The 26527-nt window shown below is 36.9% G+C and overlaps 1 protein-coding gene and 1 pseudogene across 2 annotated transcripts in view; one reads left to right on the top strand and one right to left on the bottom strand.

Annotated features, from left to right (window-relative positions):
- LOC136853976 (lactadherin-like) overlaps nucleotides 1-26527 on the bottom strand; it is a 908376-nt gene that overhangs the window by 392038 nt on the left and 489811 nt on the right. The gene's annotated exons all lie outside the window — the stretch shown is intronic.
- Nucleotides 18846-20422, top strand: LOC136853878 (uncharacterized; annotated as a pseudogene).

Below are 26527 nucleotides of genomic sequence, written 5' to 3' on the forward strand. Positions count from 1 at the left end.
TACTGTCCGTAGCACTGATGGTAGGTTGATTATGCCTTTGTTGTGGAATGGCAGAGTTGCTCATCTTTTGGGAAGGAATTTTAACCTTGCTAAACAAATTTTGAGTTCTAATTTACGGAAACTCCTCAAAAATGAGGAGTATCTCAAGTTAATGGATGATAATGTCAAGATGCAAGAAAGTCAGGTCATCATTGAAAAAATTCCAAATCTTGATCAGTTTTTTCAGGAACATCCAGAACATAGTTTCACGGCTCATATGGGTGTTTTTAAGTTGAGCCGTGAAACCACCAAATGTAGGATGGTATTTTTGTCAAATTTGTGTGAGAAGACACCAAATGGATCTTCAATTAGTCATAACCAGGCAATGTGGCCGGGTCCTTGTATTAACCAGAAACTTTCTATAGCATTGTTGCATTTAAGATTTGACCAGTATTTGCTTTGTTTTGATCTTAAACACGCTTTTTGCAGATAGCTTTGAATGAAGTTGATCAGAATAAACTTTTGTTTCTTTGGTTTAAGAATGTTAGTAAGGAGACTTTACTCTTGAGGTGTACAAGAATCTGAGGTTAAGTTTTGGACTAAGATGCAGTCCACCATTGTTAATGGTTGCTCTCTATATAATTCTGATGATTGATGTTGAACATGATTCTGAACAAATTAGAGAATTAAAGAAGCTAATATATGCTTTGATGTACATGGATAACGGTGCTGTGACTGCGAATGATTATGGTAGCTTGAAGTTTGCCTTTGATCATTTGAATAGTATATTTGCACCATATAAATTTGAACTGCAACAGTTTGTTACTAACAACCAGAACATACAAGATGAAATTAATGACACTTTGCCTGAAAATGTTCCAGATACAGTTAAATTGTTTGGGTTGAGATGGAACAGACAAGCTGATAGCCTTTTTGACACAAAAAAAAACATCTTGAAATTTCAGCTGATACTAAGAGACTTGTTCTCAAATCTATTGCCTCAAATTTCGACCCCTATAATATTAATGGTCCCATTTTGAATAGGGCTCGTATTTTCATGCATGAATTGCAAACAGATAAGTTACTTGGTTGGGACACTAAGCTTCCCGAGAATAAAGTCAGTGAGTGGCGTAATATTGTAAAGCAGTTGAATTCAACTCCTGAATTATCTATTCCTAGAGTAATTGGAGATAGAAATGGATGTTATAGATTGATTGCTTATACTGACAGTAGTAAACTAATGTATGGAGTAGTCGTCTTTATTCAGGATACTGAGACAAAGCAGGCAAGTTTTGTATTGGCTAAAAACAGAATTGTAAATAAGCAGTTGGAAGGTAAAAGTATTCCATCGTTAGAATTCCAGGCAATTTTTCTTAGAACAGAAACATTGATTGAATTGAAGAGAGAGTTGTCTGGTCCTTTGTGTGTGAAGCCTGTCAATATTTGTGAGTTGGTATTATGCACAGATAGTTTGGTTTCTTTGAGTTGGATTAATGGTTATGTGAATAAGTTGGAAAAAATGAACAAGAGCAGCACTTTCATATTAAATCGTTTAAATCAGATAAGTAAACTATGTGAAGAAAACCCTGTGAAATACAAATTTGTTAGTGGAGTTATGAATCCTGCTGACTGCATCACAAGATGTGTTTCTTATAAGCAACTGTTGAAAACTACTTACTTTACTGGGCCCCAGAATCTTGCTGATGAATGTTTGGCAGCTGAAGTTAATAAACCTGAAATTATGGAGGTCATTGTTCCTAACCCTCTAGCAAAGGCTGACCCAATCAATGTTATGATTGGTATTGCTCCCTCCGATTGCAAGGCAGAAACTGGGAATCGAGGAGAGCATTTGGTACCCTTGGATAGATTTTCTGACTTTCAACGTATTGTTAGAGTAAACTTGTGTGTTTTGAAGTTTATTCATAACATCAAACTTAAATTGAAGGTTAAATATCCTGATAGGTTTGGGAATTTTAACTACCCTGAAGTAAATTTGCATCTTGAAGCCTACAGGAATGTTATTAGGGTAGAACAAGGTCTTGGATTTCCTGAAGTTTTTGCTATTTCCTGAAGTTTTTGCTTATTTTGAAAGTGGTGATAAACGGTTTATGGCTGTTCCAAATATTGTGGCTCAACTGAATATCTATATGGATAAATTTGGTATTTGACGAGTTAGATGTAAAGTCCCAAAATGGAAGCAGGATAATTACTTGCATTTTCCTGTTCTCTTGCACAAAGATAGTAAATTAACTAAATTGATTGTTTTGGATATGCATCAGAAATTTGGTCATTCGGGACTCTATGCATTGTTATCAGAAATGAGAAAGAAGTTCTGGATTCCTCATTATTTCTCGGTAGTTAAGAAAATCCTCAAGGGTTGCATTCAATGTAAAAGATTTAATGGACGAACGATTAAACTGAATCAGAGTAGTTATCGTGATTTTAGAATTAATCCTCCTAAAATTCCATTTAGTTATATTTTCATTGATCATTTGGGACCATATTATGTTAAAGTAAATGGTAGGAAAAGTAAAGTGTGGATTTTGTGTTTGACTTGCTTATGGACGAGAGCAATTAATTTGAAACTTTGTTTAGATCTCTCAACCAAGGAATTTTTACGCTCTCTTCAAATGCATTGCTTTGAATATGGTATCCCACAGTTAGTTTTGTCTGATTTGGGTTCACAGATAGTTGCTGGCGCAAATTTAATCACCAATTTTTTTAACGATTCTGAAGTTCAAAGCTATTTCCATCAAAACAATGTTAAGCCAATAAAGTTTGAACAGTTCTTCAAAGGATGCAACAAATTGGGAGGGTTGGTGGAAACTTGTGTTAAACCCACTAAAAAGTTGCTCTGCAGTTCTATAAGTAAACATGTCTTGGATTTAAGAGATTTTGAGTTTTTTGTTGGCCAGACTGTACATTTGCTTAACAAGCGTCCCGTTCCTTTCAAGGAAGCCCTTAGAGATACCATGGGTGATGAGATTCCTGATCCTATAACACCAGAAATTTTGATACATGGACGAAGTTTGCCGTCTGTTGGTATTATTCCTGAGTTACATGATGCTGATGATGATCCTGCTTGGCTTGCCAAAGGAAATAATGTGGGTAATATTGTAGATGGTTATCGGGAACTTGGGAAAGTTAGACAGAAGTTAATTGATCTGTATCACTCTGAATTTGTTAAAGATTTGATTTATCAGGCTACTAATGACAAGGATAGGTATAGACCCGTCACACATAATAAGCTAAAGGTTGGAGATGTGGTGCTCTTAAGAGAGTCTAATATGAAACTGGTCAGTTATCCAATGGGTATTGTGAGGGATGTTGTTGTTAATGATATAAATGAAGTTACAGGTGCAGTAGTGTTGAAGGGAGCTACTAGAGAAATTGTAAAACGTCATGCTACGTCTCTCATTCCACTTTTGAGTTGCTGCGAAACTGATGATCTGGGTAATATTGATAGGTGTGATAGGAACCCATTAGTTGTAAATAAGGTTAAAAGAAAAGCCGCTGTTGATAGTATGGCTAAAACTAAAGCTATCCTTTCAGACATGAATGATTGAGATTTGGTAATGGTTTTTAATTTTTCTTTGATTCAAATTTTTATAAAAAAAAAAAATTTGAATCCCCCCCTTGGAGTGTGAAATAAATTTCATTCCATGATTTTAAATTTATTGTATTTATATATATTTAATGTATTATTATTTTGCCTCTAGCCTCTTTTGCTATTTATTAAAAAAAAAACATTAGAAGGCAAGGGAGTCTAGAGGTTGTTTGTCAATAGATGGCTCTGCTGTCCAGTTTTACTTTATCTTCCAGTTTGAAGATCCTTGTGGAACAGCAGTTATTGGCCATGGACTTATATTAACTGCTCATCATCATTTTATATATTTGGCTGGTTTTTCAATGAAGAATTTATCAAGGATTTTATAACCAGCCATGGAGTGATTTAATTTCTTCGTCCCACTCTGCGACAACGATCTACTACCTTATCAAAATCTAGGATTGTGTCTTCGCCCGCATGGGAACCGTCATCATCACCCACTTTCTGGACAGAAGACTACTGTATCGACTCCTTAAGGATATAGCCTCTTAAACGCCGTAAGTTCTTCTATGTTTGTGGCATATTTAGCGATTTAGGTTTGAAGGTCAAAATATCTTTAATTATTTAAAGTAATTATCCAAATCTCATATCCTTTTTAAAAATTAAGGCTCTATATTCTCAAATGTTACGTGGGTTTTAAGTTTATCCACTTATTGATATTACCTTCTGTTGTAAGGTTATGTTCATGATGTAGTACCTTGTTTAATTTTGTAATTGTTTAAATAGGTATATCATATTTTTTAGCCTTACTTTAATTGTTAAGATATGTTTAATTATGTTAATGTATTTTCTTGTTGGCATGTGTTTGTGTATTCAGGGTGTGATTTTCACATTATTTAGTTTTATTTGAGGTGTGATTTTCACTATTTTTTTTACCCATGTTTACCGCCGCTTTGCTTGCAAGTGTTATATTTAGTTATTTTGATATTTCACAGATTTTGTAGAGCTGGTCGGAATAGGCTGGGGGAGTAGATCCTTCCACAACTAAAACCTTAGTGGATCTATTCTAGTGACATTGGTGCTAGGGTCTTATTTTTAAATGCTGAAGATCATTATACTTTTAGTAAATAAATGTTAATGTTTTAATTATTGTTGTTTATTAGCCCTGTGTGTCATGTCTGCCTTCAGCATTCATAATTTTCGACATGTACATACTCGGCGCCATTCATCTCTATTCTGCACACAATTCGGCATATTATTGTAAAAGCACTTCCTTAACAATATCCCTTTCACAACACTAACCCAGCATTTTTACAACTCTCGCTCATGGAAGTTAAACCCCTAGTGATACCGACACTATGCCACTTTGGGGGCAGCAGGAGCAACAGTAATTTAGTGAACGGCAGGAGTATTGAGGTGAGTCAGCCTTTTCACATCTGAACATGAGTTGATTTGATACCCTAGCCATAATGATTTAATACATTGGACTGAATTAGTTCCCTTCTCAAGACCTCGTTAAAAATAAATCTCGGGATCAAAAGAAATCACGAATTTTCCAATTTTGTTTTCGGTTTCTTTTTTTTTACCGTTAAAAGTTTTGTTTTACAGTGGATTACCACTTTTATTGTGAATTCATCCATTGTTATTCGTGGATTACCACATTAGGCTATTAGCTATAAAGTTTTGTTTTTGGTGGATTACCACAGTTTATGAACAATATGTTTGTGTTTTTAAATTTAAAAATCGAATTCCATCGAAGGTATTTTTAGTGAACGGATTCCCGTTTTGAGTTTTGTTTTTGTTAACACGGATTCCCGTAAGTAATTTAGTTTCCCTTTTACCTAAACAGTTTTACAGGGAGTGTTTTTTGTGTTTTTCAGATCCTGAGAGACATGATAGTCATTGGTAAGGGCTTGCTTCATATGGTTGTTTTCCGGTGAAGTAAGTTACTAACTTGAGGGAGGCAGGACAGCAATTAATCATCTTAGTTGTCTCAACCAGTAATTTTTATCCAAAATATTAATTAAATTAATATAACTGGACTTTTAAGAACCTTTTGCTTCATTTACCTCATTTTGTTGTGTTTTTACCTTGCCATTGATAAAATATTTGCACCGCACAGCCATCTTCCAAGCTTTCAGTATCAATGAACCATCTCAAAAAACCTCTAACATCCTCCAGCTTCCCTAACAGCTCCACCTATGTGCAAATTTCTTACCCTTCCAGCCATGCATGTGCCAGGTATGCTATGCAAACAACGGATCTCAGCAGCTTGAGCCTTTGTCTTCCTTCCACTCGCATTTATTATCTACCTTTCATTTTTGTAAAGGAGAGTTTGCTCAACAACCCTTGCACATACCCTCCCATCTTGGCTTCCATAGACCCTTCAAGTTTCCTGGCAGTCTTTAGCACACATCCAACTAGTTCCCTGCTTTGCCCATTCTGTGATTCACCTCTTCTCTCTTTCTATTAGCATTCATTAAATCTGCTCTACAGCACCACAGAAATCAACAGTATTTATTTTTCTGTAAAAGAAAACCGTTGTGCCAGCTTTGCCTGTCAGTCTGCACTTTTTCTGTCCGCCCTCAGATCTTAAAAACTACTGAGGCTAGAGGGCTGCAAATTGGTACGTTGATCCTCCACCCTCCAATCATCAACATACCAATTTGCAACCCTCCAGCCTCAGTAGTTTTAATTTTATTTAAGGTTAAAGTTAGCCCTGGATCCTGCGTCTGGCAGCGCTTTCCGGAGGCTTGCGACTCACTCTTACTCTAACGCACCTGGGAGCAACTGAAGCGCTACTGGTCGTAGCTGATAGTTTTAAACAGCATTTTACATTGAACAGAAAACTTGATTGAGCAGAAGAAACTTCGGCGCATTTTTTACTTTTCTTTCATCAGTAAGTGTCTTGTTTCACTTTGCCGTAATAAACAAACACTTGTTCTCATTTAGTTTCTAAATTTTCCTCTAATTGGCTGGTGTGCTTTTGGGTAGGACATGTCGTCAGTAATAAATAAAATGAAATAATGACTGAAAATTGCTCGTTACCGGACGGTCGCCGACAATAACACAGGGGAAACCTATATAAAACTTATGCCACAAAATTATTAGAGCTGAATTTTAGTTAATATTCAAGTGGATTCAGAGAAGAAAGAAGGCAATGGTGAGCGCCGCATTCATACTTTAATTGCTGAATAAAGGATGAATGTACTATGAAGAGAATTTCCACAATACCTGCTTCATACACCTAAGCAGCAAGCTCACCAAGAGCACACTGAATTCTTCTGCACATTCTGTGACATTCAGCTCTATTTTGCCATCACTCTGTTGCTTTCTTGATAACCTCCTTTTCCCGTGCTCCCTTCAAGAACTCTATCCTGCACTTTCTATGTCTTCCTCTTCACTTTCTCCTACATCTCAAATTTTACACTCTTTTTGCCTAACTACAACTTATTTTTTTCAGCATCCCATAAGATCTCGAAATGAATATGATTCATCTTTAACAAACAGCTTTTTAACGTAAGCTTTTTACCGCTTCTGTGATTCTCCCCATTTCTCACCACTGCAACTCTCTTCGTGTCACATACTACACAAACAATTCATCTCAGAAGCATCAACCTTTTTCTTTCATTTGCGTCCAACATCCATACTCCATTCCATTCCTCTAATTTACTTTCAGCTCCCTTCTCTTCAAAACTCGTCCAAACTCTTTTGCTAGTTCCTCGTTTTCTATCCCTATTTAATGTTGCTTTTTCTGATTTCTCAAAACACTCTTTTCATTAGGTTATTAAAAATTCACTTAGAACTAACACAGTTCTTCTCACACCCATTTTCACACATAACAGGTATTTTTCTACCACACAATTTCCTTTTATCACAAAATCTTTCAGTCATTTCCAAATACTTGCCCCACTGTCTATAGTGTCATAGGATTTTCTTAGGTCCATGCATGACATGTACATCTTTATCAATGTTTATAAGATAACTGATGTACAGCAAACACATTATCCCAGTCTTTGTCTCAGGCCAATATGTTCTCACAATATCAATCTTCTTTCACCTCTGTTAAAAGCTTACCATGTGTCTTCCTTGGTATACTTAATATTGTTATGACTCTATAATTCTTAGTGTTCCCTGTCACCTTTACCTTACACAGAGGAACAACTCTACCTTTCACCAAATTCTTCAGATGTTCACTACCAAAAGCATTCTCACGCTTCAGTTAGCCAATCCCGTGCTCATTCAGTGCTATCTTTCCTTGAGCCTCAAAATTCGATTAAAATAATCGCATCTCTTCATTTGCACCTTTTATTTTGTGATCCATTGACTCAATAACTCCTTCCCCCGCAATTGCTAACCTTTCGAACCACAACATCTCCCGAAAGTACTTGTTCATATTCTCTTTCTCGCTTACGTTTCTTATTTCCTTAGTGATTTTATTTAATTTTTCTACATACCTTTACATACTAACACTTCCTGCTGACTCTATACCCCATCAGGAAAAAAATGGATGCTCCTTAAAAATATATTGTTTCAATTGCATTTGCACCAAAATTTTCACCATTTCGTCTCCAACTTAAACTTCTATTTTAACTTTTGATTTAAGCAGCTATTGCTTACACAGACTTCCACCTACTCTTCTTAACACTGCATTCATCAAATTGCTGTTCCATTTATTCTCTACCAACATATTATCTAACAGATCAGTTGCCTCACCATTTCCTCTGTTCCAAGTAAATGGATGAATATTCTTCTTTGGAACCATAGATTTTTAACAATCAAGTCGCTTTCAAGCCACAATCCTTCTTCACTGACTCCAGAAACTTCATGCCTGACGACAACACCATTTCTGTCACCTAACCTTTGCATTCAAATCACCGAGATCTTCCTAAGACGACCACCCAGAGAAACAAAGATTTGGACTACCAAAGATGATCTCTTTAATCCACCCTTTTCATTAATGGACATGAACGCTCACTCTCATAAACTTTTCATTTGTTTCCTGACACATGACTCTTACCTGTATACACACATAGACATGTCTATACATGCATACACACATACGCACATGCGTATGCTGTACACAAAAGTTCAGAATTCATTTTAAGCAGGGAAATGTACTTGCGTAGATTTGGTGAATGTGACAAGCAGGTGTTTGAAATTAAATGGAATAAGCTGTACTTGCAGGGTCTAAAAAAATATGATGAAACTGACTCGCCCAACGTAGAGGCTCTGAGGACTCAAGTCATGAACATTAACTTACCTGAGTAAAACGAACATCTTCTGATGAAGTCTTAAGCGTTACTGGTTTAGTTTTGTCTCCATGGCCTTCAATACCTCCATGAAGGAAGTATTGAAAAAACTGGGAGAAATTGGAGCATATAATTCGAGCAAATGCAGAATCACTTGTCTACAAACTTTTCCATTGCATACCATGTAAATTGTCCGCTGGTGACACTCAAATTGTAACATACTAGACCTATGTCACTCACAATAATTGACATCAAACTGTTATAAGGCAATGAACGACTCCACCACCACTGTCTTTTCTATACCATCTGAGACCAAGGATGATCAACAAATGGCTGCCTGGTGCAAAATTGTCCATCGTTACCCCTCAAACTACCTGCAGTCACTTGTTAATGATCTACATCAATTGAATGGGTTGGAACCACAAACAGGAATACCCAAGAGTTTTCATAAAATAGCAGTAGATCCGTTAAATGATAAGCATGCCATTAATAATTTAAGTACTTAATAAATTCAAAGAGCAACTTCCATTGCGAAAAAATCAACATGGCATTCCTAAGGTTAACCACATCGAATCTGCATAACAGGTAAATCGTAATCAAAAGAAATACGTTTTCACTTTACTGTAATATATTAAATTTCTTAGTCATGTCTTCTCACCATTACAGAATCTCCTGTGAAATGTAAAAAGTCTGTAATTGAGCATTATATGATATATGTGAGACAGACCGATTATTTGAGTCGCCTAGAAATCTGGGTACTAATGAAAGGGAGTAGTGCTGTTAATGCAGTGTTCAACCTCTTTAAATATCACCTCTTGGTACAAATATGGCATTTTCTCCCTGTTTCACCTTCAGATTCTTTTACTGCGTCTCATTCATTTTCTGAATCTCCTTATCCTACCGTCAAACCTTTCCAAACCGTTTCTTTTCATTCTTAAACGCTGAATAGCTGAAAGTGCCGCAGTGTTCGGCTTGACAGACTAATTTCATGTCTTCCATCCATTTAAAAGGAACAGGAGATCAAACACAATTTGACTTATCCGTACAAACAAATGGGACACGTCCATTACAATAATCGAAAGGAATTCCAAAATGTCAGCATTTTGTGCCGTCGTTAAGAGTTACAATTTACGTCATAGCGTTTTATTTTCTTTTCGTAGTTGGCGGGTGTGCTAAAGAACCGTCTGTAATATTTGCTAACCTTTAATTGACCCTGAATAAACTCCACTTTAAAGATGATTACAGATTATAAAACTTGATTTAATACCACGTGACATGATTCTGCTTGACATGGCTTCATGCTGTCCTGTACCCTCACAGGCGTTCATTTGAGACAGCATGTTCCTCTGTCAACAGTATGATGGTGTGTGAGCGGCAGTGAATAATTACCATTTACGAATTTACCTTGTTCTATAAGATATTGCATAATGCCACAAGATTCTGAAATTATGTTTAATGTTTTTTTTTTTATTTAAAAATTCTTTCACACTGCTTTTGAGCAACAACAAATCAAAATCCAATCTACATTGCCTACTGACGTGAATACAACCAGTCTTACATTTAATGTTATTATTCTGAATGCTATTAACACAGGTTACAAGCACACTATCATCGAATGACTGCTACAAAGTACTCTAGATAGTTTCTATCTCTTGATTCCGATTTTTATCTACCTATCTCTTTGTATAAAACGTTGATCTATAAGATTTAGGCATTAATAAATATAGCTTTAACAATGTCAAAAAACCTAACAGAAAACTATGTATTCTTTTTAAACAGCCTACTCATTCTTCCTGAAAATTCTCATTTCCCTGTAATGTGTAGAGAGAGAGAGAGAGAGAGAGAGAGAGAGAGAGAGAGAGAGAGAGAGAGAGAGAGAGTTTCCTATACGTTGTTAGTCTTTTTCTAGACTCCCCCTATCCTTTCTGTCAGCGCGCGGCTGGCATGAAGAGGCGGCTCGGGCCTCCTCCCCCACCGAGGCAAAACATTCCACAGCAGAAACAAGCACATCACAAGGGGTAATTAAGGAGTTTTATGCTTGGTGAATGACGCGACATGTAACTCTTTGGACTATAAAAACACAGGCAACCTGTAACGCCAACGATGGGGTCCACGATGCCAAAGAAAATATAGATCTCCCAAACCGACGGGACTCCATAAATAATCTCACACCTGAAGATATCATTTTAATATCTCCGCCTCTCTCTCTCTCTCTCTCTCTCTCTCTCTCTCTCTCTCGTTAGCACTATTTTCACGCTTGTTATTTTGCTTTAGTCAGTAAGTTATCTGTTTATCTGTTCGGTAAGCTACTCAAGGTATACATACCTAAAATAACAGAAAATTCCAAAGGTAATTTCAAAACTTAAGATCAAGGAAAAAAAATTAAAATGAAATTTGCTGAAGACTATCACTTAACTTCCTCAGAAAACATTCATCCGGATATCAAAAGAACTTTTATCCACAGAAAAACCCCAATAACTGATAAATTACTTAACTTTCATCCGACTAGTTTTACATTTCTGACCCAGTTTAGAGTGTTTCATTATAAATATGAGGTGGATGCTAACTAACCAATATTTTAAGTGATTAGTGAAACTCGATCTTTCTATTTATGTTTATATATATATATATATATATATATATATATATATATATATATATATATATATATATATATATATATATATATATATATATATATATATATATATATTCTAATTACATATTTGCAAATTTACGGGTATGTAGTCACTAGTGCTACGCCCTTTTCGCTTTGGCCACAGCTTGCTGTATTCTGCTAACTACCAGTAACTAGTGGCACAATTGATTTTTCAGGAAACGGGTCCAAGTCATATTCCCATCGTGGGATTCAACTCAGGTCTCTCTCTCTCTCCCCCCCCCTTTATATATACATGTATATATATGCATATATATACAGTATATATAAATGGATGTATGTATGTACGAGTATGTATGTTTGTATGAATGTATGTTCCAGCATACCTCTTAAACAAACTGAGCAATTTCAACCAAACTTGGTATACATATAACTTACTATCTCGAAAAGAATACTGTGGGGGTAAGGCATCACTAGCACCAAAGGGCACTAAAGGGAGGTGGGTGGGAAGCGCTTCCCTGAAACAGGGTTGGTTCTGCTCGTAGACTTAGTAACTAAATAAACTCTATGGTTTATCATACCTCATTTCTGTATACATATGACTTATTACCTGAAAAAGAATACTGTGGGGGTAAGACATCACTGGCACCAAAGGGGGTGAGGGTGGAAAGGGGGTGACATGTAAAAATAACCGAAAACAACAGATATTAGTGTCTAACCCATAGTTTTCGAGATTGCTGAGATGAATAGTCACACTCCCGATGCCCTTTAAATCCAAGTTCAGCCCCGATAGGAGGGGGGTGTGAAGGGGTGAAAAATAAAATGTCAAAAATGACAGATATTAGTGTCTACACACAGTTTTCGAGGTCGCTGATATGAATAGTGTCACTCCTGATGCCCTCTAAGTCCAAGTTCAGCCCCGACAGGAATGGGGGGGGGGGGTGAGAAGGGATGAAATATAATATGTCAAAAATGTTGGGCAATGTAACTGAAGCAACTATCTTAACAGGAAAGGGAGAGAGGGAGAGGAAGTGAGAGAGAGGGAGAGAGAGGGAGAGAGAGAGAGAGAGAGAGAGAGATATTTATCAGTTGTCACTCAGAGTTCTCCTGTAGAGCACTGGGTTGGTCAGCTAGAATATATATATATATACATATATATATATATATATATATATATATATATATATATATATATATATATATACAGTATATGTATATATATATGTATATATATATACCCTCCCCATGTATCTGGGCTTGAGATGGCACTAGGTTGGACTGGCTTGTCCCCCTCAGTGGCTGGGATATATATATATATATATATATATATATATATATATATATATATATATATATATATATATATATATATATATATATATATATATGCATATATATATATATATATATATATATATATATATATATGTATATATATATATATATATATATATATATATATATATATATATATATATATATATATATATATATATATCCTAGTGCCGTCCCAAGCCCGGATACATAGGGAGGGTAGGTATGAGGAAAGGCATCAGGCCATAAAATTAAGCCAAAAGCAAATATGACAGTAGACTTTCATCAGTAACCAGATTAGGCTAGGGTGTCCCCCATAGGTGCCTCACAGGGCCTCACCTGCCCGCAGTGATAAATGGGCAAGGGGTACTGGGTAGTGGGTGCCTCCAGTTAAAGAAGCAAGCCCAAGGAAGGACAAGAAGAGTGAGGAGGAGGAGGGTGGTAGCTCTGAGGGTTGAAACTTTGAACGTGGGGTTGATGACTGGAATGGAAGATAGACAGCGGATGTGATGGAGAAAAGAAGGACGAGCATTTTATGTGTGCAGGAGACTAGATAGAATGGAAATAAAGCAAGAGAGCTGGGATGTGGATATAAACTGCTTTACAGTGGAGCAAACAATGAAGGTAGAAATGGAGTGGAAAGGTTCTATCAAAAAGTCTAAAAGACAGCACAATAATCGTGAAGAGGACAAGTGACAGAGCAGTGGCTGTGGAACTGGGTCTAGATGGAAAAACAGTCAACATCATGAGTGCTTATGTCCCTCAAGCAGGATGTGATGAAGTTGAGGAAGTGGCATTTTGGGAGGGAATGGGCCGACAGTTGAAAGAAACACCAGCAGAGGAGAGATTAATTATTGGTGGTAACATGAATGGACATGTGGGAAGTACCAGAGAAGGGGGTGAGAGGGTGCATGGTGGCTGAGGAGTTGGAGAGAGAAATGCTGAGGGAGAGAGAGTTGTGGCCTGCTTAGCGTCATTTAATTTTGCTATTGTCAACACCTGGTTCGAAAAGAAAGTTAATCAGTACTTTAAATTCAAGAATTGATCAAGAGAAAGTCAGATTGACTTCCTCATGTGCAAAAGATCACACCTGAGAGGAGTGAGAAAATGTAAATTTGTAAATGGAGAGTGTGCGACAGCACAGCACAGGGTGGTAGTAATGGACCTGGGAGCACAATACAAGGTGGGCATGCACATGTCCCACCAAAAATCAAGTGGTGGAAACTGAGGCCAGAGGAGGAAGAAAGGCAGGAATTTAAGGAGAGAGAGTGTTGAGGGAAGTTAGATTGCTAGAGGGGGTGCAAGAAAGGTGGAATCACAATAGTAAGGTGATATAGAGATTGGTTGGAGAGGTGTTGAGAAAGACATCTGGAAAGAAACCTCCTGATTATAAGGAACCTGGTGGTGGAATGATGAAGTGAAAGAGTTGGTGAAAGCCAAAAGAGATGCAAAAATGCTCTGGGAAAAGGGGATCATGGATCATTTGTGAATGTGAAAGATCTCTGTTGCAATACAACTTATGAAAAAGTGACAAACAAGAGACCATCTATCGATGGTCCAAGTTCATAACTGCTACTATTAGGAAACAGAAACCTACCACCAAAAACTACTCTATCTAAAAAAGATAAATCTCTGGCAGAAGCAGACATCCACACTGGAGAACTGTATTCCAGTAAACGAAGCACAAATGACCTAAAACAGGTTGCACTGATGTTATAAATATATGAGGTCTTATGGACAATACCTAACTTTTGTGCAGCATTTGCTGAAACTTTCTTTAGATGTTTCTCAAAAGTTAGATGTGAATCAAAAGTTGCACCTAGAATAGTTAAAGATTCAGACTAAGGGGAGGATGGGGTGGGAATCTGTATGAGATCTGCTAATCAACAGTGTTTTCGTTTTACTGGAGTTCAGCCTCACTAAAGAAGATGAAAAATGGTAAAGCAATAGGACCAGATGGAATTCCTGCAGAAGTGTGGAAGAGCAAGGGAGAAGAAGGAATACACATGCTGTGGTACCTAGCAAAGAAAATATACAGCAAGGAAAAGATACCAAAAGAATGGAAAGAAAGCTTTCTTGTGCCTATCTATAAAAAGAAAGGTGACATCCAGGATTGTGCAATTTACCAAAGAATAAGCTAATGGCTCACACCATGAAAAGCTGGGAGAGAATAATGGATGAAAGGATTAGAGAAGAAACATCTGTAGGTGAAGAACTGTTTGGTTTCATGCCAGGAAGAGGAACGACAGATGCAGTGTTTGCCCTTCGACAGATGATGGGAAAACACCTGCAAAAGCAGAAAGGACTGCACACAGTACTCATAGATCTGGAAAAGGCATATGATAGAGTCCCACGCCAAGAGGTTTGGAGGTGTATGCGAGCAAAGGGAACACCAAAGCATGTGAGGTTGGTCCGAGATATGTATGAAGTAGCAAAAATGCAGGTTAGAAGCAGTGTTGGGTTAACTGAATGGATAACAGTAAGAGTTGGTTTATATTATGGATCTGCTTTAATTTCATATCTTTTTGAAATGATTATGGATGTACTATCTCAAGGAATAAAAGACCAATCCCCCTAATGCATGCTGTTTGCTGACGACATCATTATATGCAGCACCAAGAGAGGGGTAGTGGAGTCAAAACTAGAGCAATGGCGGAAGGTGCTGGAAACAGAGGATTAAAGATCAGTAGAAAGAACACTGAATGCTTAAGGTTCAATGAAGATCAAGACTCCGAAATTAGTATGGAAGGGCAAGGTTAAACCAAGTAGAAAAAATTAGGTTTCTTGGTTCAACAGTAACTGGTAATGGAAATTTGGATGTAGAAATAACACAAAGAGTGTAGGCAGGATGGAAAAATTGTAGAAAGATGTCAGGTGTCTTGTGAGACCGCAGAATCAACATAAAAGGTTAAAAGAAGTGAGACCAGCTTTGATGTATGGAGCTGAAACATGACCGGTAAAGAGAGCACAAGAGATGAAACTGGATGTGGTACAGATGAAAATGCTTAGATGGGTGTGTGGAGTGACAAAAATAGACAAGATCAAGAACTGAAGAATAATAAGAACCACTAAAGTTGAAGAACCATCAAAGAAGGTCCAGGAAGAAGACTGCAGTGTTATGGACATGTGATGAGAAGGGATGAGACATATGTAGGGAGGAGAGTGATGCAGATGGAGGTGCCTGGTGAGAGAGCAAGAGGGAGGCTGAAACAAAGGTGTATGCATGTTGTTAAAGATCTGAGACACAAACAATTGTCAGAGGACGATGAGTTTGACCGAGCAAGTGGAGGAAAGCTGTCAGAGACATTGACCCCACATAGAAGTGGGAAAAGATGCAGAGGAAGAAGTATATATATATATATATATATATATATATATATATATATATATATATATATATATATATATATATATATATATATATAGACAAAATCCACGAAGGAAAGGGCAACAATGGAATACTGGAAGGCCTTTCGACTTAGCAGACTGAAGAAAAAAAAAGTTTACAAAGAAAGCTCATATAAATGACAGATGGGGATTAATTACAAATGAAAAAATAGGTACCTGGAATCCATCACAATTGAAGAATTAGCAGACATGCCAAAACAGACTTAAATATTTAAGAGGTTTTACAAAGGATTAGGCTCAACAGCTCAGAAGCAAGGACAGGACAATTAAAAGATTATACATGGATGGTGACTGACCACTAAAAGATGTTATAAAAATACAACTCAGTCATTCTCTTTTTGGTAAACAATAACAACTTTTGCAAGGTGAAAATTTTTACAAAAAAAAAAAATTACAAATACATATGAAATATATATAAGGTAACTAATTTTTAATTAAGTCAGTGATTTTATCTTTTAGATCATTCTTGAACATTTCACTAAGACAGGGGTCCAAAGTAAGTATAGCTTAGTTTTACCAGACCACTGAGCTGATTAACAGCTCTCCTAGGGCTGGCCCGAAGGATTAGACTTATTTTACGTGGCTAAGAACCAATTGGTTACTTAGCAACGGGACCTACAGCTTATTGTGGAATCCGAACCACATTATAGCGAGAAATGAATTTCTATCACCAGAAATAAATTCCTCTAACTCTTCATCAGCCGGCGGCGGGAATCGAACTCCGGACCATCGAATGACGGTCTGAAGCTCAACCAACTCGGCCAACAAAGGGCTATGAGACAGGGGTCCAAATAATACATGCCAGGGCTAAGGTTAAAATTACAACTGGAAGTAACCTGTACAATAGCGCATTCTAAAAGATTTTGTGAGGAGAAATCTTTCGATCTGGCAATCACTGAACATTCAGTCCAATATAGCATTGGATGTTTGCCCAGTTTTGACAGAATACTTAAGCAGTTTAATCCATACTTCTAAATCCTTGCTAGATTGGACGATATAAAAAGAGGGGCAGTCCAAACGGAATTTTATATATTAGGTTGTTGTTTTTCTTAGGGCTATTTTTTATTAACATTCCTTTTGGTGTGTTATTATAGGAAAAAATGAGGTTGACATTAAAAGACTTTAACAATGATTTTATCTTTTCAAAACCACTAAAATAAGGCAAGCTAAGAATGTTCTTAGGGGTTTCTTTCTCCATGTTACTTTCACTATAAAACTTTTTGTGGGCTTTATTATAACAAATATCTAGTGTATGTGAAAGATAACATAAATCTGTCCCTATATTTCTTATGTATTCAGTTTCTTGATCCAAATACTGGGGACTGACAATGTGCAATACTCTTAAAAAAAGAAAAATGGATATTTTGATATTAAGGTGATGGCCTGAATAAAGATGGACATAAGTTAAGTTGTTGGTTGGTTTCCTATAAATACTGAATTTGGTCAGTCACCATCTTTGTATAACCTTTTAATTTTCCTGTCCCTGCTTCTGAGCTGTTGAGCCTAATCCTTTGTAAAACCCCTTAAATATTTAACCCTGTTTTGGCATGCCTACTAATTCTTCAACTGTGCTGGATTCCAGGTACATATTTTTTCCTTTGTAATCCCCATCTGTCATTTGTACAAGCTTTCTTTGTAAACTTTTTATATTTCTTCAGTCTGCTGCGTAAAGGACAAGAAGTTGAAAGGCATTGCAGTATTCCAATGTTCCCCTTTCCTTCGTGGATTTTGTCTTTATTTATATAATCATCACATTCCATATTTTTGTGATTCAGTCATACATATATACATATGTATATGCACATTATATATGTATATATATACTACTATGAGATTCAGAGGCGTCGTGCACGGTTTTTTTTATTTTACTCCTTATCAAAGAATCAGATGAAGGTGAAAGTTGGCATATTAATATTTCACAACCATACAAATATATCGAGAAATATATCTAGTAATGAAATTCGATAGTTTTCATTTTTATAAAGTAAAATTGGTTTGCCAATGCCGTATCCAGGGATATACGTGGCAAGGATCCTCAAACGTTTATGACGTAGGTAGAGTAAACAATCTATGACGAATTTAGTCCGCCCATAAACCTTACAAACTCATTCACTTGGTTTCGTCAGCTTTAAACCCTTACCTGTCAAAAGATCAAAGAATGGCTAATAAGATTTGGAATTGTCCCCGTGGTTACAAAACTGCATTTGCCTTGCGGCTTGCAACCTTGTATACGGGAGAGAAAACCGTGGTAGTACTTACTACTCCTTGAACAGGTAAGAAATCGATTTCAGATTACGTAATTACTTCCAGTCTGATTTTTATTTTGCGAAAAAATATAACTATTGCAATGCCTTTTGAATTGTGAACATTTCCATTGAGTACCCATTATGTAGTGAAGAGAGAAAGCAATAGAGAGAGAGAGAGAGAGAGAGAGAGAGAGAGAGAGAGAGAGAGAGAGAGAGAGAGAGAGAGTGTAAAAGGATTGTTCAGTCTTTATAGAATTATTATTGTTCTGAGAAGATTTTTGGGAAAGCTAAATACAACCATTAATGTATTCAAGTTATCAGTACAGCAATGGACCATCTGATTTAAGATTTGTTGTTTTCCATAATCAATGTATAATTGCTTTAATATATATATATATATATATATATATATATATATATATATATATATATATATATATATATATATATATAATATATATATTCTTTTCTGTCCTTTAAGGCCTTATGACCGCGTTGGACAAGTTTTGGGCATGACTGCAGGGGCAGTAAGGGCCAAAGTCAGCCTCCGTACCTCCAGTTCATGTCATTCACCATCGTCAGTAACACCAGTTTCATCAGCACCATCCGCCTTTGATAACTTTACTGTTGGTGCGATTCGTCGCTTTATCCACAGAAAGTTTGATGAGAAGGAGTATTTTACGGTTGGCTCTCTAACAATGGACCTTAAAACAGCTGGCATTATCTCAGAAAGGACATCACCGAGTTCAGTAATCCGCCTCCTGCATTCTCTGGGATTCAAGTATAAAACTACACAACGGAAAATGTATGTGAGGAAGGAGTCTCTGGATATAATTTGCCGCCGAATTAATGCTCTACGGGGATCTACGACGCCTCAGGGAGGACGGAAGGAAGGTGGTGTACGTTGATGAAACTTGGTTCACCACTAGAATGACCCATAGCAGGGAATGGGCAGACACCACGCAGGATATCACCAGTCCCTCTTACAGCCGTCAGGTCCCTCCAGGAGAAGGTGAACGATTTGTGGTGGTAGCTGCTGGCACCAATGAAGGCTTCATTGAAGGCTCGTATCTGTGCTACCCCGCTAAGTCCAATCAAGGAGATTATCATGGCGAAATGAATGCCAAATTGTTCGAACAGTGGCTTACGACACAGCTTCTACCGTCCCTCCTGGAGCCATCGGTTCTTGTGCTAGATAATGCACCATATCACAGCACACTAACCGAGGAGAGTCGATGCCCTACGTCAGCAAACAGAAAGGCGGATCTCGTAAGGTAATTACAATAAATCACAATATATATATATATATATATATATATATATATATATATATATATATATATATATATATATATATATATATATATACATCATGAAATACGTATACACACGCATTAAAGTTAATGACTTGACTGGAAATTTCATATGATTCAATATTCTATTAACTGTGTGAAGTCAGTAAATTATTCTTGATGGAAACAATATCAAATCATAGTTTAATGATACAGTAATAACGGTATGTAAATTAGCATTCTATGGTCTATTTCCACTCTAATAATGATTAATTAACTTTTCTCGACAGGTGGCTGGAGCAGCGTAGGATATCGTTCCCACCTTTGGCCACAAAATCTGAGCTGTTGCTCGTTTGCCAAAAGAATCGTCCGGAAAGGAGATATGTGGTGGATAACATCATCCGGGAGTGGGGCCACGAAGTTGTGCGCTTGGCACCCGCTCACCCAGAGCTCAACGCCATTGAACAGGTGTGGGGTCATATGAAGAGGCAAGTGCGTTCATCGCTCCGTCGATTTACGCGGTCTGACTTGCAGGCCAGGTTGGAGGAGGCAAGGCTTTCTGCTACCCCGGAAGTGTGGGCAGGAGCAGTTAGACAATCACGTCATTTTGAGGAGGAGTACTGGGAATTGGACAACATCCGGGAGACTTACGTGGATCCAGTCATCATTAATTTAGTCAGTGATGATGAGGATGATGATGATCTTTTCCTTGATAGTGATGATGATTGTGATTTGTAAATAGATTATGAATAGTTTTTGGTGTTTCATTTGTACATTTAAAGGGAATTACAAATACACAGAGTAAAAGTAAAATACATTTCATTTGAAATATTTTTAAGATATACCCACACCAATAGTAACAATGATAGAGGAAAAAGGGAACGATGGCAACCCTTGTTCCCCTCAGAGTCATCGCTGATTTCCTCAGATCAGCTACGTTTCCTACGATAATCGGTAATTATATATGCTTGAGGGTGACTGGAACTGGCATGTCTACCCATTGTCATGCCCTGTCACCCATGAATTAAGGATAAGTAAAATGAAATAAGATAAAAGGCTAAAAGAAAAATTTAAAATGAAAAACGAAATGAATAACGAAACTCTAAATACCAAAAAAATAAAACAAAACATTCGCTCGCACGTTCTTTCTCAGGTTTGTGCCATATAGTACTGTTTCATAAGGGTAATAATGCTCAGCTCCATCGCCAATAGAAATGATGATTTTTATTACAATAAAGTAAAACATAGTTACATATAGATAATAAATCGAATATGTGATGTCCAAGGCTATAACGGTATGAACTTTCATTTATTTGCCTGGATGAGAACTGCTGAAAACTTACCAAAACTTACGACATTTCAGTCACTGCTTCTTTGACAGGACTCCTTCCCTGAATGCATGAGTTTGTTCCCTCATTTGCAATACTGCATATTTAACTTGGAAAATTACTTTATACATTTCTCAAATGAAACCCGGAATTCTGGGGAGGCCAGGACCCATTACACAATAAAGAAACATTTGCAAAGTCTTTATGAATAGCTGAAAGATTCTGATGTGGGCGGGGCATCTATGCTGCCGTGGAAATACAGCAATAGTGGTAGTAATAGTAGCAGAATGTATAATTTTGGCCTTCAGGTTTATTTATTTGATCATTGGTGATCATTTAGCATCTTTTGCAACTACTTGAGAAATGTATTTTCATCGTCAGTAATTCAATTCTTAAACTTCATGAGATAATTCAGTATTATCCTGAATTATGACGTAGCTTAGAGGGTGGAGCCATTTGTAACGTCACAGGTAAACGTCATTACTGTCTTCTAAGCCATGAATGACTTTTTAATGTCTCTGACTACAGAAAGTGGTGTGTTCTTCTATGATCAGCTAAAACTATAAGTCATAGGTACAAGATGATGTTAGAAAATAAAATGTATGGTTGTGAAATATTCATATGCCAACTTTCACCTTCATCCGATTCTTTGATAAGGAGTCAAATAAAAAAAACCGTGCACGACGCCTCTGAATCTCGTAGTAGTTGACCAACCCAGCATTGCCTGGAAAAACTCTGACGAACAACTTACGGGTAGGCTAGTTAAAACTCTGAATAACAGTCTATGGGAGGTGGGAGGTAAGAGGGAAGGGGTAGGGGGAGCGGGAGGGGGAGGAAAGAGGGAAGAAGGGGGAAAGGGCTAAAAGTGAGAAGATAGAGGAGGAAGGGGAATGGGGAAGGGGATGAGGAGGGGAGGAGGGGAAAAGGTGGGGGAAGCGGAAGGGAAAGGTGGGGAGGGGAGGGGATGGGAGGGTGAATAGGAGGGGAGAGAAGGGGAAAGGAGGGGGAAATCATAGGGGTAGGGGAGGAGAGGGAAAAGGGGGAGGGAGAAGTGGAAGGGAGAGGGGAGGGGGGAGTGAGGGGACGATAGTGTGGGAGAGGAAGTTACGTTCCCCTGTTAGAAAAGAATAAACATCACTGAGCAGAAACAATAAACAAAAAATCATACTTTTATGTTACGTGCTCGGCTGTGTCTGTGTATTCGTGTGTGTGGGGGGGGAGGGGAAGGTCTGTCTCCCTTTCAGCAGTAGATGGACCTTTTATCAATTACGTGAAATTCACTGTACACCAAATCGAGGGAGATTCATTCTAGATATGATGATGGTAATACCTCAGGGTACTTAAGAATTTGTGTTTTATACTGGCAGTGTATAATTGAGATACGTTTGGCTTAGGATGAACACTGAAAAAAAGTGGTAATTTCGTCCAGAGTAACTTTTTAATGAAGGGGTATGTTTGTCACAGAATCATTTGGTGTACTAATACGCATGCGCGGATGGTGATGAATTAGTTCTTGATCTCCAAAGTTGCGCCAGAAACTACGAATTTTTAAAAGGAAAACCACCCGAGTATTTTCTGTAACCTAGCGCGCTGAAAAGGGTTTTGACTTCTCATCCAAAATTTGCTTGCTCCAGATAGTCAATAGACATGTATATACTGGATCATATTGTGCATAAACGGAATTGCAGTACGTCTTATTTTGCAGCTAGCTGTTAGCATCATTAAAGCTGTTGTGTTTCTAATTTTTTTTTATAACGTTTATATAAAATTTGATGTGTTGACCTCATCTAAATGTAATTCATTCTGCTAAGTAATTATTTGAAGTTTTAATGTGATATAAAGTAACAAATTGCACATCAATTACTGTAAATTATAGCCTACCACATGCTGCTCCGTCGCAATTGTGTTCCATGACAGAAACAGATAAAATGTATATCTTTTACAGCAGTAATTCAATTTATTTTCATAATGTCAGTATATATAAAAGTTGCATGCTTTGTAATGCTTAAGACAAAATTTGCAGTGCAATCTTTTAATGAGTAATTCCCACTTAATATGTTATAATTCCCCTATATAGTTATCTGTAAGCATTTATACTTTGTAATACTGCCTGAATACCATATCAGCCCTGATGAATGACGTTTGTCTAGTAATCAACAGGGTAGAAAAGGTATGTATAACACCACAGCCAATGCCATTCATTTGAGAGGGCTTTCCTGTATACGCATACCGCGTCCGGGTTGCCAGTTGTGCTGTACTTTGTAAGTATTTTTTGCACAATAAATTGTTTCTTCTTTCGTGGATTAAGTACTTAGATATTATGATTGTGATACCACAAGGTACTTAAGAATTTGTGTGTTATTGGCAGGGTACGATTAAGATGCACTTGGCTTACGATGAACACTGAAACAAATTTGGTAATTTCGACGCGACTAGTTTTTTAATAAGGGGGTAAGACTGTCACAGAAACATTAGGTCTGTTACTGCTTTTTTCCATAGCAAGAATTGTAAGGCCTGACTGGTGTGGTGGTAGAAGTTATATTTCGAATTACATTGCTTTAAGACTAAATGAAAGTAATTCTAACACAGTCAAGCACATCTGTATAATTTTTTGGATGTACTAAACTGATTATAGGGCTTGCAGTGGGAGCACTTTAATGGAATCATACGTTTGACAGCAGCTGGAAGAAAAGTGGAGCGTCAGGTGAAAAATGAGAAGTAACCCAGAGAGCACTGAAGGAAAAGGTGACGTAAAAACGAAAATTTACTTTGTTTTGTCCGTGTTTGTATGTCTGTCACAGGGTAGGGGTTTGATTTTGAGTTATAAACCTTTCTGGGATGAAACAGAGGCCGTGTGCAAAATTTTCTCTGGGTCTGTCAAGTGGTTCGGATTTCTATAGTGGACAAACAAATGTGCAAACATTCACTTTTATATATATATATATATATATATATATATATATATATATATATATATATATATATATATATATAAATATAAACTTTATCACTTACACAATTGTTCTGTGCATTAATACAGTTAATAACAGGACCTTATTTAACTGGATGGTATCTAGTGGAGTTATTTATTCAGGAAAAATTACAGGCTTCCTAGGGCTAACAGTCCTCACAGTATGGTATTCTGGAAACATTGTAACTTTTCCCGAGTAAATATGTCCGCTAGATACCATCCAGTTTAAATGGGGTCCTGTTATTAATATGTGTGTGTGTGTGTGTATATATATATATATATATATATATATATATATATATATATATATATATATATATATATATATTAAAAATTAAAGTCATCCTGGGCCTCTGTAGGATCATAGGGCGGGCGCTGATCTGTTTCTTAGGCAGACAGCCAGCGGCGTACAGGTCCCAGTGCCTATGACACTTGGCCAATGTGTCGCTAGGCCCACTATATATATATATATATATATATATATATATATATATATATATATATATATATATATATATATATATATATATATGTGTGTGTGTGTGTGTGTGTGTGTGTGTGTGTGTGTGTGTGTGCACTTGTATGTGTGTTATAACGAGCATCATTTTATAATTGGTATTATTCTTGACTACGTAGAAAGAGGACTTGGTTTGTACTTCCAGTTAGAATAATTTTCATAGCATTTGTTTTTACAGTCACGTTATTTCCCGTGTACAGTGTTCAAGCCTAAGCACATAAACTTACAAGAGGCTGTAATACTAAAGACTAAGCACTATTGCCGCAGTTTTTCTTTGTTTTGCATTTTCTAATGTATAAATTACTTATTTCCCTGTCACATAATATAGGACTTCTACTCTGTGAAGGTTAGCTATGCAAAAAATGACATTTGCGGCTTGTTTTCCTTAAATAATAATAATAATAATAATAATAATAATAATAATATAATAATAATTTAGAAAGAGATAATTTTGATATATAGTGGATGGAAGGAAATCTGGAAGAGAAAGTTCATGGATGTAATGTTGATTAGAGGTGTGGCAGGATATATATCTGTTCACTGTCTGCTTGACTTAGAGAAAATGGCTAATTTCAGTCGGAGAGAATTGGCTAAGAGTTTGGCTTTTAATGAGTTTGATGAGAATGAACAGAGATTAGCTAATAAGAAAATGGAGGAAAAAGTGGGAATGTATAACGAGCATTCAAAATAAGGCCATAAAATCTGCATTAAGTGTTTGAGGTTACACGAGAGTATGAAGATGGAATGAAAGCAGTATATGAGGAGGCTGCCCATCCAGTGAATTAAGCTAACCACCGAGTAGATAGGGATGGCCGCGAACAAGTAGCGATTTTTTCAACTCGCCATTCAAAAGATGGATGGGGGCCGTTTGCATAGAGCAATGCTGTAGAAACTAAAGACAGAGGGTGACAGAGAGAGTAAAAAGTATCCAGGGGGAACCCCAATGCACCAGAGGAAAGGCAAGAGACTAAAGGAGCACCAAAGGAGTACGACGGATGACGATAACAATATCTATAAGAGCAGAATGAAGGACCGAACGAGATATCAAGAAAAACATTCTATGAGAATCTGGGAACAAGAAAATGATGAAGTAAAGCATAAGTTGAAAAAACGTTAGAGGACAAGAGGTATCCGGGAGGTTATCTAAAGCGTGATGTAAAATTGTCTCATTTTTTCTGCAACTGAGTATGCGCCTGTATTTGCGTTTGTGCCGTTTTCGTTTACGTTCCTAACAAAGGCTTCTGTGAGTTTCCTTTCGCTTAGAGCACAACTAATTGACAGAGACTCTTACTTGTTTTCGTCTTCCTCCATTTTTACTGTTATTTTTGCCACTTTGAAATGTATGTCCACTTATTTATTTTTCTTATTCATATTGAGGATAATTTAATGTTTGTGTAACGTTGTTGAAAGTTAAATTGTGTATAACAGAATAAGTGGTAATAATTCAGAATCTTCTTGCGCTCATTTTTTTTTGGATATGTTGAAATATTCACACTTCCAGTGTTCCAAAATTTAAGGGTCATGTGAATGGTTTAATATTAAATATGCAGGGCTGCAGAGGACGCATTCTGGAAATCAATCGGAACTGAATACGCTGAGTAATTATCCACAAAAGTCTCTACTTTTCAGTGATCCGTGAGAAGATGAAGATGACCAATACTTTGTTACCAGCAAAAAAAATTTTATCTTTAGATTCATGGTCTAGACTCAAGTAGACTAAGGGAACGTCTGAGGAGATCTACCGAACACAAGTGCTAGATGCCCCAGTTTATATTTTTATAAAGGTCATAAGACGTAGTTTGAAAGATGCCTATCAAATGTCACAAAAAGTTTCAAGTACAGTTAGAAACCAGGCCACAGTACGTACACAGCAGAAAGGCTGCTGCGTGACCAAGCACGAAACACCCCCGCTTCACTTATCAACGTCGAGTCCTAAATCTATAATAACTCAAGACACAGAAAGGAGAGTAGAAAAGTAGGTTCGAGGTAAAAGATAAGAAAATAAGAGATGGAAAAAAAAGAAAGGAGAGTAGACAAGTAGATTCGAGCTAAGAGA

The sequence above is a fragment of the Macrobrachium rosenbergii genome, chromosome 28 (assembly GCF_040412425.1).
Source record: "Macrobrachium rosenbergii isolate ZJJX-2024 chromosome 28, ASM4041242v1, whole genome shotgun sequence".
Classification (NCBI taxonomy): Eukaryota; Metazoa; Arthropoda; class Malacostraca; order Decapoda; family Palaemonidae; genus Macrobrachium; species Macrobrachium rosenbergii.